General features: G+C 35.0%; 1 protein-coding gene and 1 long non-coding RNA gene across 6 annotated transcripts in view; both read left to right on the forward strand.

Annotated features, from left to right (window-relative positions):
- NAV3 (neuron navigator 3) overlaps nucleotides 1–18475 on the forward strand; it is a 353745-nt gene that overhangs the window by 68260 nt on the left and 267010 nt on the right. The window lies entirely within an intron of this gene.
- Nucleotides 8251–16591, forward strand: LOC308657725. 2 transcript variants are annotated; one of them, XR_014024043.1, is made up of 3 exons: nucleotides 8251–8938; nucleotides 13832–13983; nucleotides 15108–16591. It is a non-coding gene; the product is annotated as an uncharacterized lncRNA (long non-coding RNA). The 2 variants fall into 2 exon arrangements; XR_014024044.1 differs by lacking the exon at nucleotides 8251–8938 and having other exon boundaries at nucleotides 12945–13983.

The raw sequence follows: 18475 nt of genomic DNA on the forward strand, positions 1-18475 counted from the left end.
ATAGGATGTCTCCTTACATTGTATAAAAAGGGTGTTTATCAATATAAAATAGGATGCAAAGAAACATAAAGACAGCAAAAATAAAAAAGAAGTTGGAATTTTGGGGAGCCTCAGGAATGAGCTAGATAACCAACTTTGGCTTATATTATTCTGCAGGTTTTCTATTCTCAGATTCTGTAGAGGACCCATTCTACCAAATTAAACATTTTCTTAGGAGTGTCCAGCTATATAAGAATTTCTCTGTTGCTCAAGATGATGTTTATCCTCAAGAATATAGCAAAGAAGTAATTGAGAGTGTTAAAAAAGAAAGAAGTGAACCACTTGAAGCCCATAATACTGATATATCTATAGTAGAGATGAACAGAATAGAGTACTTAAATTGATATCTGTTAATAGAGAGCATGCTATTAAAAGTGAATTAATAAAAGATAAAATTTGTTAATATTTTTAGAAAACAAGATAATCAGTATAAAAATGTTGTATTGGGGACAAGAATTTGCAGGGAAACTTAATCTGATTTTTTTAAAGACTAGGTTTTGCACAGAGATAAAAATCAAATGTTCAGAGTCATTTCTAGGGTTTGGTGAGAATAATACTACCTTGATTCAAAAGTTCTTTGGAATATAGACTACAGCAACTTTCATTCCGAATCTTTCTAGCATTGTTTAAAGATAAGTGAGGTTGTCAGAGCTAGTGAAGTATCTTTTAGGTATTCTAAGAACTGCATTTTAATTGGTAAGGTTAAAATGAAAACTGCTCTTCTCTATGCAGTTATACTAATGGATTCCAAGAAAACCACAGTGTAAGAGTTTATTATAGTAAAAAAATAAATAAAAATTAAAAAAAGATATTGCAAAAAAGGTTATTTTTGCTTATCAGTGATTTTACATTGTTTTAATTTACTCCTTCTCCCTTAGTTGGGTTCTGTCTTCCAACTGCAGAATTTGGTTCACTTTATTCCAGAACTTCAGGTGTTCTCTTACCTCCAATTTCCAGAAAACATAGCAGCTTGACTTTGCTTTGTTGATGATGAAATTTTGCCCAGCACTTTTCCAGGATTTTTTTTCCAAATGATTAACAAAATAATGCTGTCACCACCCTCCCAGCATGATAGTTATGAACATGGCCTACAAAGGTTTCTATCTCTAGAGTAAGATCCAGAGTAAGTTCACATGCCACAAGAAAGGTTAGACATGTACAGATGTTATATTTATTTAAATCTCGTTCTAAGTGATATTTCATGTTAATAAAAAAATCAGTCATTTGGGTTTGGAAAACAATCAACTGATGGTAAAAAAAAATGAAACACTTAATTTTTAGAATAAAATCTTTGAGATTTCAGCATTTCAGCCAATCTTATGAGCTACCACCAGTAAACTTAGAAGGAAATAATTAGAATCTACTGTAGAATTTGCCAATTCAGATCAGTGCCTACATAGCTCAGGGAAGAACCCTACCTTGAAGAAGAGTAATGAGTGAAAAGTGCTGGGTATGAAAGTGTAAGGGTGTGGTGAGGACAGCTGGTTAACCCAGGGACTGAGGCTCACTATCCATGTGAAAGAATGTGGGCCCATTATCACCATAGCTTCTGATTCCTCCAGAAAACCACAAGTGTAGAATTTGTTGAGAAATATTTTGAGTTTTAAAAACTGGCTAAAATCTGTTTATAAAAAAAATGGTTCTTTTTAGTTATATATGACAATAGAAAAAAACTAGGAATGGAATCCACCGTATACTCTTCTTGCCAAACAAAACATCTTTGGGTAGCTTAATCCAGCTTAGTTCTCCTGTGATTATAGATATATCTTCCATATTCCTATTTTCTTGATGCCAAATGCCCCACTGCTGGGTTTCTGTTCTCGTGACTAAAAGGCTCAGGGGTCACTCCTGTTAAACTGGGCTAACTGGGCTGCGCAAAATAACCACACAAGAGACACAAATACCTTTTTCTTTGGGGTCGCTGTGACAGCTCCTCTGACCTTAAGGGTCCACAGGAAGAGAGAGAGAGCTGGAGAACGTGCTAACACCTTTTATTGAGAAGTTATTTAAATGAGGCAAGGGGTCAGGTTTTGGGGGCTGAGTCTATCTTCATGATGTCCACTGTCAGCAGGTTGACTGACACCTGGGTAGGCCACACCCAAGGGCACAGTAAGAGGAGGGGCACACACAAGGCACTTCCAGGGAAGATTCTATCCTAATCAGGGCAAGGGGATACATTACAAAGGAACAGGTGAGCATGGGGCTGTAGCAAGACACACCCATGCCTGAGACACCAAGAAGGGTGGGGAAAGCTCTGCCACATTTCTGTGACTGAGTGCCTTAGCACCCAGCAGGGGAGTGTGACTCAGTCACATGTAAGGTTGGTCTCCCACACCCCACCTGTTGAGAGGTAATTTGTTAAAATACTAATGACATTTGGAAGAGATCTGACAGAAGAGAGACAGGAAAAATGATAGAAAAGTTTCTTGAAAAAGGTGTGTTTTCCTATTCATCTAGTATGGCCTAGGACCCCAGTCACAATAAAGGGGCTATAAATACCAACAGAGTAGTAACAGGAACAAATGAAGATGGAAAGCCACCAGACCTGTTGGTTGTCCAGGGTCATCTCTATTTTAAAATGGGTTGGAGAAAGATGGTGGTCTGTGTAGATGTGAATGTGATCTGGGAAGGAGGGAATAGTAGACTGTGGATGATAAAATTGCAAAATTCACTGGGAAACTGTTTCATGGTACACAAAAAAGAGAACATGTTTTGAATCTTGGGCATGCAGAAAACTTAGAATGTTCTCTATAAGTACAAGATAAGATTTCAATTAAAAACTTTTTCTATTATTTTTAACCTTGGATTTTAAATTATTAATGTTTCCAGCAACTCTATTCTCAATGAAAACTTTTACTTCTGAGCCATACATAAAGCATAGTAAATTTCACATTTTCTTTCTTTTTCTTTTCTTTTCTTAGTACCAGGGATTTGCTACCCAGGAGTGCTTGACCACTGAGCTACATCCCTAGCCACCCTTTTAAAAATATTTTGTTTTGAAAAAGGATCTCATCAAGTTGCTTAAGACCTCACTAAGTTGCTGAGGCTTGCTTTGAACTCACAATTCTCTTGCCTCAGCCTCCTGAGCTGCTGAGATTATAGACATGTGCCACTGTGTCCCACTTACATTTTTAAAAATATTTAAGCCTATCTGATTTAAGTTGAGATCATGATTCTGCTTTGAATCTGCTTTCCTTCATGTCAATCCACCATCTCTGCATTCATATGTGTGTTTGCATGCGTGTGTGTATGTGTGTGTGTGTGTGTGTGTGTGTATGTGTGTGTATGGGGGGCAGAATTCCTGTCTGGAAATATTTACCCAAATTTTCCCTTTCAAACAAGAAAACAGATCTGAAAAAAGAAATGATATTTTCTATTATTTCCTAAAGGATTCATACAATAGTGTAAATTATGAGTTAAACCACTGACAGTGGGATTTAATTATATTCTGACCTTTTGTGGCCATTTAATCTGACATTTGATCTCAGTTTCCAGTAAAAAGGAAAAGCTACTTTAAACTATTTTTGAGACAGTGAAAATCTATTACCAAAATGAGAGTGTGCCAATGTCCACAAATTGACAAATTAGGCAAAGTAGTAAGGCTTCATTTTTAATTTTATTAACATTTCTCACACTACTAACCAAGATGTTTTCCAAGAAGGAGATCACTACAATCCCATCTTCTAAATTGTCAGCACGCATATAAAATTAATCAAAAATACTAACTGTGAATCTATGAGTTAATTGTAGGTAGTTATAGCCCATGGATCAGCCTGCCATTAAAACCAGCTTCACAATGTAAATATTAACATAACACAACAGGGTAGCACTAAAGGATCCCAAACAAAGGCCATCCTTAATCCTGAGCCTGTTCTCCTTAGATGTCTTTTGCATTAGAAATTCATTTCACATACTGCATGCCAGGTTCTGCTTTAGGTACTGGAAATGGGGAATGAATAAGAACAGGTATTTCAAAATGAAAGATTTAAAAGGGATCAGCCTATAATATAAATGATGTGAGAAAAATACAAATCATGATACAACTTTGTTTTCTTAATTTTGACAAAGACATGGGTTTGAAGAAACCCTTTCTGTAGTAAACTAATTTAGTACAACAATTGCATGGGGAATAACAAATGGGTTCTGCCTTCATTAGGGATGTATTTGTAGTGAGAGTGTCTATGGGGATTGTAGAAAACATGTCTCCTCCAAAGGGGTGATTTTCACTTGGCTCCAGTTGATGAGGTCATGTAAAATGTAAGGCCCCCTAGGTGGCAACTCTCCTAAGTATTTTAAGAGAACCAGGAAACCCAGTCATTTTGTGAAGTTTTAGCTTATTAGATCTAGACTGTCTATGCCAAACAGCAAAGCTGTGGGTCATGGTCTTCAGGAGGTTAATGCGTTATCACAAAAGATCCATGTCGGGCTCTCAAATCATCACACTTCAGAACCACCATGTTCAGAGTATGGTCCCTGGACCAGTGACACGGCTATCACCTGAGAGCTTGTTAAGGATACAGGAATTCAGGACCTGTCCCAGACCTGCTGAAACAAAATATACATTTCAGCAAGCCCTTAAATGATTTGGTTCTAAATACCCGATAAACACTGGTCTAGAAAGACATCAAGAAGAATAAATTGATCTTTCTTTCAAGCCTGTGGCTTTGAATTTCCCTCTTTCCCTCTTTCTTCTTGTGATTTCTTGTGTCCACTCTTGTCTGTGTCACAGACATTTGGTCTGTTGGAGACAATAGCTTATCTTAACTTTCATGGAAGTAAATGTTCAGAAGCTATACTACCTAGTGTTTCAGTAAATGGCTAGTGTACACCATCACATCACACTACTCCTTTAATATGATAGGAGATTTGAGTGTTTACATGCATTATCCATGGGATCCTAGAACTCAGACCCCATTCTTTATTGCTCTTTCATCTAATTCCCTCTTTCATATACCCATGAACAAATGGGCAATTTTGTAGGGAGGACTTTGGTTGGTTTCAGTTCAAACCAGTTGTCTCAGTGATTTGAATTATAAGCCTGTAGATGGTCCTTGGCTTAGCATTCATTTGGGTGCTGTGGCCCTTTCTTCAGTCTTTTTTCCTTTGTTGGTTGTACTTATTTTTCCATCAGCTGCTCCTCAACTCCTGTTTTGTCCTCTTGTTTTTATATTGTGTGTGGAGGAGAAGAGGGAAGGGATTGTTGGCAGGTGTGTGGGGTTTGTACATATAATGTCTGTGTTTTTGGTATTCTCACTATTCAAAGCCTTGTAAAAATTACAACAGTTTTAGTGAGGTCTTCAGCAGATTGCTATGTATTCACTATGGATTCTGCCCTTGTTAAACCTACCTTCTGATTTCACGTTTCTTTGTATCCTTTATAGTTCTGCCTTCAAGTGGTCTACCTCTCAACTGACCTAATACAAGATTGTTAGAGTCTGTAAACAAGTCTAGATGGCGCCTGGCATTTTGCAGAGGGAGTGGTTTGTGAAGTAACGCCAGCGAGCCATTAAGTGTGGAGATTCCTTATTGGTTGACTGCTGTATCTAGTTCATGTTAATTAAGATAAGCTGTGTGGAATGTATATATACCCCTTCTGTCCTACAATAAACGGCTCCCACTCCTGCTGTATCAGTGTACACAAGTTGCTCGTCACCCCCCCCCCCGCCCCCCGTTATTTTGCTGCAGCCAGACTGCGGCACCAGATCATTGTAGGTCACCAATAATTTTTACTGCCTACCTCTATTTGACAAGTCCTTGCTTTTTATACTTTTATTTCATTTGTAACAACATTACAAATTCGGTATTTATATCCCCATTTTATAGAAGAGACTATGATTATGGAAACTAACTAACTAATAATCACACATATTTGAACAACACTGGATATTTAATTTATGGTATTATTTTTGCTATACCATGATTTCTCTCCTAAGCATGAGTAATCTTCTTGTGGTATTAGATCTCATTTCAACTCTCAATAAACTTCTCAAATTGAATGAACAGAAGTTTTATCATAGGTTTATATATATCCCATAGGTCAAATTGGCAAAAAACATGATATATATTACATGATCCTATTATGTTTACAGTAGGTAAGAGTAAATAAATTCTGGTTGGAAAATATATAAATGTATAGAAATTAAAATAAGTTAACACAATTTTTTTAGAAAAATAGATAAATGGGCTGAAGAAGAAAGTCACTCGAACATAAGTAAATAATTATTTTAAAGAGAGAGAGAATTTTTTAGTATTTATTTTTTAGTTTTCGGTGGACACAACATCTTTATTTTATTTGTATGTGGTTCTGAGGATTGAACCCAGCGCCCCGTGAATGCCAAGCGAGCGTGTTACCACTTGAGCCACATCCCCAGCCCCATAAGTAAATAATTTTATAAGACTAAAAAATGGTATGTGATCATTCAGGAGCTAGTTTATCATGTGCCATCAGTACCGGTCCCTGTCTTAGACTCAGGATATAACAATCAACTTCCTTCCGAAATGTATCCACAAGCAAAAATCACTGTAATTGCCTAAAACTTGGGTGGAATAGACGAGCTTATCATAGCCAATAAATATTCATTTTGTTCACTCTATCCAAAAGCCAACTACTAACAACCTCAAGTGCTACCACCTCCATCCAAGCCACAATCATAACTCCTTTGGGTTCTTCCTGTAGCTTCCTACTTATCTCCCTGCTTCTCCTCAATCTATTTTCAACGCAGTCAAAGTGATCTTACTAAATAAGTTAAATGCTAGCATAAAGTTATCAGAACATTCTGACAGATCATACGTAGGATATGAAAGGGAAAGAGAATTAAGGTTTTAGCCCTATGAATTGAGAAGATAGAACTGGTATGAAATGAGTGAGGAAGAATATAGGAGTCACTTTGGATGAGGTTAAGTATCATCAGTGCACTCTTAGAAATGATATTTGAGAAGCTTTCTGGAGATTCCAGCAGGGATCTTGGGTTAGCAACTGAATCTAGAATTCAGGAAAAGGTAAAAACTGTAGTTAGTAATTTTAGAGTCAATAATGACCAATGACTATTTGAAACCACAAAAAATGATGAAATCTCCAAGGAAGAAAGTGTAAATCCAAAAGAAAAAAGGTTTAACTACTGGTCCTGGAGGGAAATCAATGTTCAGAGGTCAGGGAGATGAGGAGGAAATACCATGGAGACTGAGAGGGAGAAACCAGGGACTTAGTAAGAGGGAGGCCCTGGAGACTTAGGACCCTGGAAGCTTGCTGAAGAAGGGTTTCAGAGGAGAGAATGACCCTGCTACATCCAACACTACTGAGAAGTCATGTAGATGAGAACTAAAAATTGGCCAGTGGATTTAACATTTGAAAGTCATTATTAACCTTGACACAAGTAGGGTATGGGAGGGAGGGAAGTTGGGGTCAGAAAATGCAGTGTATTTTATAAAATGTATTTATGAGCATGAGATTCTGGGTGATGCAGAAGACGTGTCCAGGTTTTCTTGCAGAGACTGAAATGATTCCTGAAGGTGTAAGGTCAATTTTGAAGCAGGGAAGGGTGACAAATCATAATTGCTAATATCTGAATCATGAAAAGACATAATTTCTTTGTCCAGAATTTAAAAGATTGTCTGATTTCTTTTTCATTATAAACTATGCTCTCACTGAGATTCATCATTTGATCAACTTAATTTATAATATTTCTTTTTCTTCAGTTTGCTGTAATGTTCCTTCTGCTGTATAATGAGTGCCCTTTATTTCTTTAGCTACACTCCTAAATTTTTGACTGTCTTTTTTGCTATATTCACCTCTAAAGCTGGAAATAGACTTATCAGTAAAAGAAGAGTATTTCATTCTCATCCAATTTCTTCTAAATTAAAACCCCATTAGTGCTTTTGGGCAGATTGGGCTAGTGTCTGCCTCTTTATTTTTATGGAAGGAGAACTTGGCAGTTTTATTGAGTGGTGTATTTTAACTTTGCCAGTCTGCTCTCTTTAGCTCTGTACTCACGGCCTAGGCATTCTGAGGGCAGCAGAAGGCACACATTCTAGGCTTGAAGAAATTCAACACATGTAATTTCAGTAGTTATAAAGTTCATCTAAGTCTAATATAAAAATAAAACTCACCTGGAGATTGCTCACTCTACTCTCCAAATCTGGACTATCTATCCTTGCCTTCCATATGCCGCTTTCTCTCTTTCTGAGTTATGTACGTACGTGTGTGTCTGTGTGTGTGTGTGTGTGTGTGTGTGTGTGTGTGTGTGTGTGTTTCTTTTTTCTTACTGTATTTTTTTTTTCTGCTCTGACTCAAATTCAGGCTCAGCTGGTTTTCTTTATACCAGTTAGAGTTAAGCAACATCAGTTCCTTGGAGTTTCTGTTTGGGGTCACTGAGTTTGTTTCCCAGTACTGTCTTTTGAGTAGCATATAAGAGGTGCCCTCAGGATGCAGCAATAATTGTCTGATACACACACACACACACACACACACACACACAGGTACATGGGTAAAAAGTGTTGAGATTGGAATAAGTTAGTTTATAATAAATGTATTTCCATTTATTTGGCTCTGAAACAAGTAATTTGTACTCTTAATTTCTATATCTAGCATTAAGATTTAGTCATTATGTATTTTATTTAAAAAATTATCTCCTGAAATCTTACTTTTTAATATTAATTGGTAGTAGAGCTTCTCCTAATGATCTCTTGTACTTAATCATCTCTAATAGGAATGCTGCTTTAGCTGAGATTGGTTCCTAGACCAATGATTCTCACTGTATAAATTGGTTAATTTCATCAAACCAGAGATTTGTCAAACTGCCCAACTGTTTGATTAAATAAGCCTTTCATTGTTGTTGTTGTTTTAAATGTTATTTGGACTGACCTTGATGTTGAAACCAAGTGTATAAGATTATGCCAAAAGGTAAGTGGTCATGAATACCAAGCGACACAGAACAGAATAGAAAGGCATAGCTGTGGTCTTTAAATTTACTATAGGACTGTTGCCAGGTTTTCTTAATTCTATCCTAACTTGTTTTGTGCTTAAGATCAAAAGTTGTTTTCATGACTATTTCATTCCAATTATGTCTATTCTAATTTTCTTTTTCACTTTATCCTAACTCGAGTTAGTGTTCATTTTCTACAGTGGGGGCCATTCCATATGGTTGCTTTAATTCAAGTACTAAGAAAGAGATCTGAAAAGAGTATAACAGTCAATACACATACCAAGGAATGAATAGTTATTTTCTTAATTACAGCCTAGTGGTAGCAAAGTCCATATATTATCTCCACAGTTTCCAAATAACTTTGAATGCATCTTGTTATTTCATTAAAGAATTGCCCTTTCCCTGGCTGTAGTGATGCACGCCTGTAATCCCAGAGATTCAAGAAACTGAAATAGGAGGATCACAAATTCAAAGCCAGCCTCAGCAACTTAGTGAGGCCTTAGATAATTTAGCAAGACTCTGTTTCAAGATAAAAACATAAAATAAAAAAGGGCTGAGGATATGGCTCAGGATTTAAGTACCCATAAGTTCAATCCCTGGTACAAAAAAAAAAAAAAAAGTTGCCTGTTGATACCACAAAGTATCATATATGTCTTCTGGAACTTGGTTTTTTAAAAATACCAATTGCAATATTAAAATATAGATTCAAGATAAGTAGATATATTGCAAGTTGTGGAGATTATTCTGGGGGAAAAAGTTCAAATGTACCATCTTTATAATTGTTCCTTGTTCTCAACAAGGGGAAAATGTTTTTCTTTCCCATGCATTTTTAAATATTATTAGTAACTCATTTCATTTGAAAATATTTTTATTTATATTTTAGATTATTGCCTTAACTACTTCATTTGTGGGTGAAAAATAACACCATATAATTTTGAAATTAGAAAAGACCTTCAAAACACATTAGTCAAATGATCTCAACTTAAGGGATTGATGGAAGTCTAAAGAATGTGTGTAATTTATCTGGGGGTATGGGTGTTTAGTGCCATAATTTCTTGTATTTTCTTTCCTTTTTCATATTTATTTTCAAATATACTCAGTTAATAATTTGTTTATGTAATTAGTTATGTAGTTATATACACTGATTTTTTTTGTTCAAATTTAATGCATTTCTCATTTTTTGAAAGTTTTTTTGGAATTAACCCTAACGTAATTCCAAATAGAAATAATTTTTAGCTTTAAGAATAGCAATTAATTTATATTTTCATTGAAGCTCTATTAATCGATGAAACCCATATAAACATTGTACAAAATTTACCAGGGTAATATGCTACTGTGTTTTGATCTCAGTGGAAACTTATTGACCTAACAAGAACATTTGGATTTCTCTTAACTTCTCGAACCACCATGCCATGGTTGCCTCCTTTCACTTCCGTAAGAACAGTTCCCACCATCTACTGAGTGGTTAGCATGCAAGGAGACCTTGCTCCCTATGGTTCACTTCTGACTAGATCTAAGCTCTACCATCTCTAGTTGTTCTTGCTGAACATTGTGATACCAGGAGTATAGAAAACTACAAACGTGGATTAATTAACTCAGAAATATCAGACCTGGATTAGTGATGGATATGCAAAGCAGAGAAGGCCAGTTTATCCTCAGTGAGAGAAGAAGGAAACAGATTAAAGCAGGCATGAATGAAGACATCAGAAATAAATAGATGCCAAGGAGAGAGCAAAAAAAGCATTTATTCCCAAGAGCTTTCCAGTTAATTTCCATTTACCTGCTTATAGCTTTTCTAGATCTCGAAGAATGACCTTAGGGCAGACAAACCTCTGAATCTATACAGTAAACCCCTTTTGGACTACATCTTCTTTGCATGAATTTATATTTGCTGTAATGGAGATTTAAAAACCTGATTTTTATATCTGAATGACATATTGAGACAGTCATTAATAATTACAGGAAAGGAAAGATTACTTTTTCATATTTATTTTTAAATATACTCAGTTAATAATTAATAATATAATCAGTTAATAATGGGGGAGGTTTGAGGGATTAGAGAACATTCAGGCAGTGCAGCAAACTGTTAAAATTATGACTGAGCCAGTCAGCCTGAGTTCACATTTTAGCTCCACCACACACTAGCTGTGTGATTTGCTCAAGTTTCTTCCCTTCTCCTTCTTAGTAAAAATGAAAGAGTCCCTCTTCACAAAGTTGTTGTGAAGACTTAAGGACGGTTCATGGAAGGGTTCAGATGAATGCCTGGCATATTGTAGGTCTGCCTAAGTGTTAGCTATTCAACTACTAACATTTTTATTAACCAGGAGCAGAGCAGCTAACCTTAGAGTATAGATATTATATACCTAATTTTCTGTTAAGAAATCTGAAATGCTGGTAACCATCTTCTAACATTATAAACATCTAAGACAAAGTGAATGAGTCAATATATCGGACCCTTGCATGATACTGGGTGTGTTATCTTTCTGTTACTATGACAAAATACCTGAGAAAACCAACTTAAAAAAGGAAAGATTTATTTTGGATCCATTTCAGTGGTTTTAGTCCATGCTCATTTGCCTCTATTGTTTGCCTCTGGGTCATGTCAAGGAGCATGCAGAGGAACAAAGCTGCTCCCTGCATGGTGGCCAAGAATCAGTGAGAGATCACTTGTCTTATAATAAAACCTCTCTTCTGAAATTCATAATATATGCATCCATGAATAGATTAATCCATTCACTAGGTCAGAGACTTCAGAATCCTGTCAACTTCCAAAGACCCTACTATTAAACCTTGCTGCATCTAGACAAACCTTGCCTTTGGGGGGAATATTTAAAATCCTAACCATATCACTGGGACAGTGAATAGGCTCAGTGTTAACTGATTGCACCATTTCTTATCTGTCATGTACTTGTAAATAGGTGTGAACATTTATGAACTTTTCTTTCTCAGTGCAAGTAGCTAGACAAAGTTGGTAGCCTGTGTATTAAGCACAAAGTGATTGCTATATAATTTTCTTCCATAATATTCTGGAAAGCCAGAAATAAACTACTCCCATATAAAAACTATAGAGTTGTGGTTGGATCGTGGTTTTTAGCAATTTTCTTATATTTTATATTTTTAAAACATAATGAGCTGCTCTATGTAAGTAGCAATCACAAATTGCATGTTTGTGAGCAGGATGTTCCCAAACAACTTATATACAAAATTGCTTATTTCCATATAGACTTCTAATTACATATTGAGAAATAAACATAAATATTAAATTTACTGTATTATAAATATAATATAAAGCTAACAACATATGTCTCAAGAAAGTTTTGGAGCTGCCATATGGTTTATAACTTCTTATGGGCTAAATATATTGTGCTTCACTGAAAAACTTGGAAGTCTTATATAAAATAGTTTCCAATGGGTATCTCTTACCAATATGCATATAAATATGTTCCTAGAAGAAGAAACAATGATACAAATATTTTTAAGAGGATAAATACACTTTGAGAAGAGTATATACTTGTTATTCTTTCACTTTGGGTGTCTAGACAGGTTTTGGTGATACTAATTTCATTTTACAGTCATGTTTGGATTTTCCACTATTTTTCTAAAAATAATATTCATCATAAAAGCACAAGCTTTCTTTGATAACCATCTTAGATATAGTTGAAATACCCTGATTAATGGGTGGGTTTTTCCAGTGTTTCACTTTTCACAATATTTCAGAGAAACATTCAGCATACCATTCTAAGAGATTTTCTTCTTTCCATAATTTATAGATCAGATTGCTTTTTCTGTATAATGACAGTACTTTATCCTTGCTTATGAAAATACACTGAATAGTTTATATTTAAAAGAATTTGAAAGTAAAAATAAACCATAAGTTACATCATTCAGAAAAAAGAATATGAGTGAAAATAGGTGGACAGGATATAAACCATGGCCTTTCCATCTGCAGGTGGACACTGATCAAGGTATTTAATTTCTCTCAGCCTCAGTTTCCTTATCTGTAAAATGAGGATAATAATATCTTGTAGTCATGGAATAGAGTTGGATTAGCTTGTTATTTCTCTTTTAATTGAGACTAGTTCCTTATTAAAACATTCCCTAATGCAGTATACTTTTGTATTTTTAAAAAATCAACTATTTTCAGGAAGTTTAGGCACTTTTTGATTGCCTTGCCTTATCTAATATGTCCATAGAAGTAGAACAATTTTATGGTTTTCTTGCATACATGATTTTTTATGAATGCTGGGTATATTGTGGGATAATCTCTTTCATCTTTAGAACAATCAAAGATTCCATTGAAATCATTATGGTCTATAGTTAAATGTATTTTTTTAAACTATCACATTTTACTTTAGACACAAAAAAATGAATGTCTAAATATGGGTTTAATATACATTTTTCCCCTACTGGGATAGATACCCATTAGAGGACTAAGACATGTCATTGTATTTCAAGGATCATGTAAATGTCTTTGCTATTGTCATTTTTGAGACATCTTTACAATGTTCCTACTGTTTTTATGTTAAAGCTCTTGTCAGAACAGCACTATTGTACTATCAGGGTGTTCTTAAGCTATGTCCCACAGGGAGTTCAGTTAGAAAGGAGACTGAGGGCACTGAGGGTGTAGTTCAGTGGAGGAGTACATGCTTAGCATGAGCAAGGCCCTGGGTTCAATCCCCAGCAACAAAAATGAAAGAAAGAATATAGAAAAGAGGAGGGGGTGGATGAAAGAGAAAGAGAAAGAAATGGAAAGAAAGAAACAAAATTGGGATATTCTTATTTTAAACAGATTGTTTTAAAAAAAGGCATTTTTACCTAAAAAGGATCCCTTGCCTGTATCTTAGTTTGTGTTTGACCTGTACTTCATTCAGCAACTGGCTACTGTTTGGCCCCCAGAAGTCTTCCTCCTCATTGAGAAGCTAAAGTTCCAACAAATCCTCTTAACCTGCGGTTGGTGACCTAGAAGGCCTCTGGCACCTAAACAAGTGACATCTGTGGAAGAAGAGAACCGTCAGCACACAGGGTATACCCTCTATTCTATGTTCAAAAGAATACCCTTGAGTGTAGAGAAATAAGGCTGCTGGTATAAAAGATGGTAGCTAATAAGGTAAATCAGGAAAACCATGTGAAAGCAGGTTCCCTGCAATAGTATAGATGCTAATCAGCTAATCAGTAACAACAATATAAGAGAAAAGGGAAAACTCACAAAACTTTCCTATTTGGGAGAGAAGTGAATGCAGTACCTAGAAAAATAGTATGTGCACAATGAAGAGGTTCTGTGTGAATGACAGCAGGAATGAATGCCCTTTGAGCAGGGCTGCATCATGTCAACTAGCCACTGGCTCTAGAAAAACTGAAAGTGTCATGTTGGTGGAAGGACAGAGTGTCATCTCAGTATGAACAGTGGCCCAAAGCCTCAGGACTCCTCAGTTTAAAAAAAAAAAAAATGCCAGAACAGGCAATCTGTCCTAGAGTTCCCCTGAGAGTACGTGATTCAATCTAGCATTAATCATAAAATCAGTCTCTCCTGTTGACCAGTGGAAGTATGAAAATTTTCTAACCTCCAAAAGTTTATGAGAGTCTCTTCTTCAAACCTGAATTGCTTCAGATTTTCACTTTCAATTTTATATCTGTGTTTCTGTTACAAGATAAATTAATAGGGGCGGATTACAGAATATATTGGTTTATTTTCAATTAGGACTCATTGAATTGCATTCCATATTAAATTTTCCCACAACATTCTGGTAAATGATCTTTTGTTCTATATACACAAATGACTATTTATAGTCATCTCTAATTAATTTTAACTTAAAAGTATCTATAGCCTGATGGAGAAAAACAAAATTATTCCACAGTGTTGATCAAAAATCAGTCTTTCAGACTTAGAAATGTATTTTAAGTTTCAATTATTTATCATAGTCTATGTGTACTTTGACTTCTATTACCAGATGTATTTATTTTAATAGAAAATTAATGTTTTAATTCACTTGTCATTTGTTCAAGGAAGTTGGGCCATGTTAATCAGAAAGATCATTACATCATTGAGCATACATAATGTAACTACATGATGTTTATATTCCAGTTTCAAATGTATAGCATTTATAATCAGTTTTATGTTTAAGTTAAGCCTTTTTCTCTTACTTTCAGTGTCATCTGAAAAAATAGCAAGGCTGTTTTTCATCTGTTAAAAGAATACCTACTTGGATGAAGTTTATGTTCAACACTAAGACAGTATAATGTAAATTACCTACAATGTAATGCTGTTGGGATTTGAGTTCTACACCCCAAAAGACATGCTTAAATCCTACTCTGTATCTGAGAATGTGGCCTTATTTAGAAATAGGGTATTTGCAAATTTAACTCTAATGGAATCAAACCCCATTAGGGTAGATCCTAATCTTGTGACTGGTACCCTTATATAAAAAGGGAAATTTGGGCACACACACAGGGAAAATGCTTTATAACTATTGAGGTAGAGAATGAAAGGATAGTTCTATAAACTGAGGAGTGCCTAATAAACTTGTTACAAAATATTGTGTTTATTTGCAGTCAAATGCTCTACTCCTGAGCCATACCTCCAGTGAATAAGATCTGAGTACTAAAAATTTAAAAAACAAAATGTTTTAATTTGTGAATTTCACAAATCTATTGTATAGTGTAGTTGACCCTCGAACAGCCCAGAGGATAGAGGTGCCCACACTCTCCCCTAATACTTGAAAAGCCACATCTAGCTTTTGAGTCCCAAAAAACTTAACTAATAGCCTGCTGTTGACTGGAAGCCAACCGACTAGCATCTATTTTGTATGTTATATTTATAATGTGTGGTGAAAATAGGTGAGAACCATGAGAGATCACTTTTTACTGCAGCAGAAAATTTACTGGGGAGACTAAATGCTCAGACTGAAATGATTAGCATCATGTAGCATGTTAAGTAGAACCTGGCAAACTTGAGCTCACCACCATTACAACCAGAGGTGGCTACAAAATTATGACGTATAGAAAGTAATGGAGTTAATTGTGTGGTTATGATTTAGTACTGCAATTTTACATTTGTCTATTTTTGACTATGAATGGTGCCACTTAGTCTATGTTTGTGTGTATAAGTTTTGATTAACTTTCGCTTTTTACAATAGGTTTGCATATATTTTATGGTAGCAAATGAGCAAAATAGAATAGCATCTACACGTATTTTATGCATTCATGATATATCTTAATTTCTTGATATTTCAAGATTATGTGGCATGTCTGAGTTTTTTGCAATTATTGCAAAATTTTTAAAAATCTGCCTAAAAGTAGATCCACATTGTTCAAATCTGTGTTGTTTAAGAGTCAACTATAATTCACACTAGAACCTTTTTTATAAATCAACATCATGCTAGTGATTTGCCAATACACATTTTCCTCACTTTTGAAAACTGATATTTCTTGGTTTTTTAAAAGCATCTTATATTATCTCTATAATTTTTAAAACATGATTTTTTTCAAGAATTTTGGAAAGAAGTAGTCCCTTAAAGATTTCAGTATATTGGGGTAAAAATAGGAGTTCATAACCCACTTGAATCTAATGTATGAAATATGATATGTCAAGAGCTTTGTAATGTTTTGAACAACCAATAAAAAAATAAAAAATAAAGTAACTTCATAATTTTTATTGACTTTTATCTTCAGTTATTTCAGTAACATTTACTAGTTTCATTAGAGTCACAATTTTATTTAATGAATTTCTAAAGTTCATGTATGGCATGAAAAATGTGCATAGTAGGAAAAAAAACATTTAAAATACCATATTTGGCCCTAATACATAGTGTATGTGGTTCTGTGATGTAGTTTTACACACACAAACACACATACACACACGCACATTTTATTTTACTTCCTATCTCTTGTACACTGCAGGTCTTATACTTATAGGAGAACCATTTAGCTAAGGACAAACCAAAGGCACGTCCTTATGCTAATACTGGTGAAATCAATATATCATGGCTTTGATTCACTGTCACGAGCTTCATTCATTCATTCAGTCATGATCAGGGTATGGTAGAGGATTCTAAAGAATTCTTGCAACAGGGGCTAAGGCTGTGGCTCAATGGTAGAGCACGTGCCTAGCATGTGCAAGGCCCTGGGTTCGATCCTCAGCACCATATAAAAATAAATAAATAAACTTAAGGTTAAAAAAAAGAATGAAGATTTCAATGATGATCATGGTTAATATTTATCAAATATTTAACCAAATACCAGGCATTATTCTCAGAATTTCATATATACTGCATTAACATAGTTTGATTTTTTTTTATAGGTATCAGGCTAATTTGACTTAGACAAATTGTACTTCATTGGAAGATTAGTTCCTGAATTCTGGGAGTATATGTGTAAATGATGGTAACTCTACTATGCTATCGGTGGTTGAAGGCTAGAAATGAAACAGGAGTTGAGTGTTTTTCTTCTCTTTCACTTACCTAATTTCTCTCCTTACAATATTAGTCATTAAAATGTTCACACAATTCTTAGCATGTGCCAGGCTCAGAGCTTTTTCCATAGGATTTGAAAAGTGTATTTCCTTAGTCATTTGTCCCTTTGTCTTTCTTTCTACTGTACAGATCCTTTTTCAGTTTGGTGTGGATCTTAGATTTCTCATGCAGCTTTTTAATTGTCATGTATTTATTTATCTAATTATTTATTTATTTTTGAAGAACACTTACCTGGGCTGTAATATAGGTTCACTGAACGTTGACTTTTTTTTCCTTTTTTAGTTTTTAATTCTTTGTGGATCTTAATCATATCCAGAGCAGAAGGCCCCACCCCCTCCATCTGAGCCATGACATTTTAAGGAAGCCAAGTTGAGGTTTTATGGGATGTTCTGCTTTTAATTGAATCAGAATTTCAGCAGATGTTTAGCTGGTTAATGCTTCCCATAAATTTTACATTTTGTATCTATGCCAACTTTTAAAACTGCCTTAAAAGAGAATCCTTTAGCATTCTTCAGCAGACTAATACTATTGGTCTTACTGGCATGTAAATAGATCATGGCTTTGATTCGCTGTCAGGAGCTTCATTCATTCATTCATTCAGTCATCAAGCTGTCGATCAGTCAATTATTTGAGAACATGTAAGATGATTTTTAGTGGTGCACAGATGATATATGCTGCTTCTACTTCATCTGGCCTCTGAGTACAGCAGTCACTTTGATATTTTAGTCAGGGGTGCTCTCTAGTGTTTTGCTGCAGATGTTTCTACATGATGAAATTGCAAGATAAATGATTTTGCTTTTATTTAAAAATCACATTTGAAGGGCAATTTCTTTGTTTTGGGGATTCCATTAAAATAAATTATGATCACAGGCATGAATTGAATTTCTCAAGTTAACTAGTACTCTGTGGGATAACTCTACTTCTTGGTTTTTTATTCCTTATGTGGATATAGAGTAAAAGATCCATGGGGTTTTGTCTAGTCTGTTATGGAATAAAGCAAATATTGAATTTCTTAAATATCCTGCAAAAACCAATGTTCAGGTACCT

Source organism: Spermophilus citellus (genome assembly GCF_964194105.1).
Source record: "Spermophilus citellus genome assembly, chromosome: 10".
In the NCBI taxonomy this organism is placed as follows: domain Eukaryota; kingdom Metazoa; phylum Chordata; class Mammalia; order Rodentia; family Sciuridae; genus Spermophilus; species Spermophilus citellus.